The sequence below is a fragment of the Pygoscelis adeliae genome, unplaced genomic scaffold (genome assembly GCF_000699105.1).
Source record: "Pygoscelis adeliae isolate BGI_AS28 unplaced genomic scaffold, ASM69910v1 Scaffold324, whole genome shotgun sequence".
Lineage (NCBI taxonomy): Eukaryota > Metazoa > Chordata > Aves > Sphenisciformes > Spheniscidae > Pygoscelis > Pygoscelis adeliae.
The window spans coordinates 30714-31748 of record NW_008824596.1 but is presented as its reverse complement, the minus strand read 5'-3'; positions in this window follow the sequence as shown (position 1 = coordinate 31748).

Sequence of the window (1035 nt, the reverse complement as noted above, 5' to 3'; positions counted from 1 at the left end):
CCAAAGCAAAGCAACCCCACTGAAATTGGCAACCAGAAACCCAGGCTTATAATGTGCCTTCCCTTGTCTTTGCCTCCATTGATTTCTTCATTAGTAAACAGTCTCCTGACTGAGTCTGTTAATTCTTGTACTTGCAAACAGACTGGCAATGTTACTAGCCCTAGATTACATACTGTGCAGCTTGTTTTAGCAAGGGGCTAAAGCAAAAGTACATGGTAAGAAGTTTGCTGAGAAGCAGCTAACTCACTGAGGAATAGAAAGGTCTTTGTGAGCCCTGGTATCTTTTCCTTGCAGTCATGCCAGATATTTCTGTCACTGTTGCAGAGAAAATTGGTCACACTGGAAAAAGAAATCCTTCCAACCCATTCTGGCTGTGTCCACCTATTTCCGAAGTGAGTCAATTTGCTTCTGCAGTCCTTGTCTGATGAGGTCAGGTCCTTCTTAGCTCATGCTTGAATCAAACTAACATTTTCCAGTTACTATCATGCTTGCCTTTGCTTACTTTGGATTTATGCATAGTCACTTGTTGATTCCGTTTTCCATGTTACCATTATTCAAATTAGATCAGACTAGTTTTATATAAAGAGCAATTTAGACATCTTTCGTAGGGTTTCACCTGCTCAATCACTTTCTTTTGGTGGAGACTGCCAAAATGTTTAATAAAATCCTAGTATTTCCATTGCTTTGTATATAACATGAAAAGCATCTCTTAGAGGGTGGATGAAAGACCCGATGGATGTGGGTCTTCTGTCTGTGGTATTTCCGTGTCTCGAGTGAGTCAAAAAAATCTCCAAAATGTCGTCTTGGGTCAAGATGGTGTGGGAGGATTGAGGTAAAATAACAAAGCCGCTGTTTAGTGGTGTGCTATTCTGCTCCTTCTGAGGCCAGCACAGCTGGGGAGGGGCTCGGGGAAGCGGAGCGAAGCTGAGGAGGTGACCCGGGGAGCGGGGCTGGTGTGTTCCCGGGGATTGGGGAAGCAGAGTGGGGCTGGGGAGGTCCCGGGGCTCGGGGAAGCGGGGCTGGGAGGGATGACCC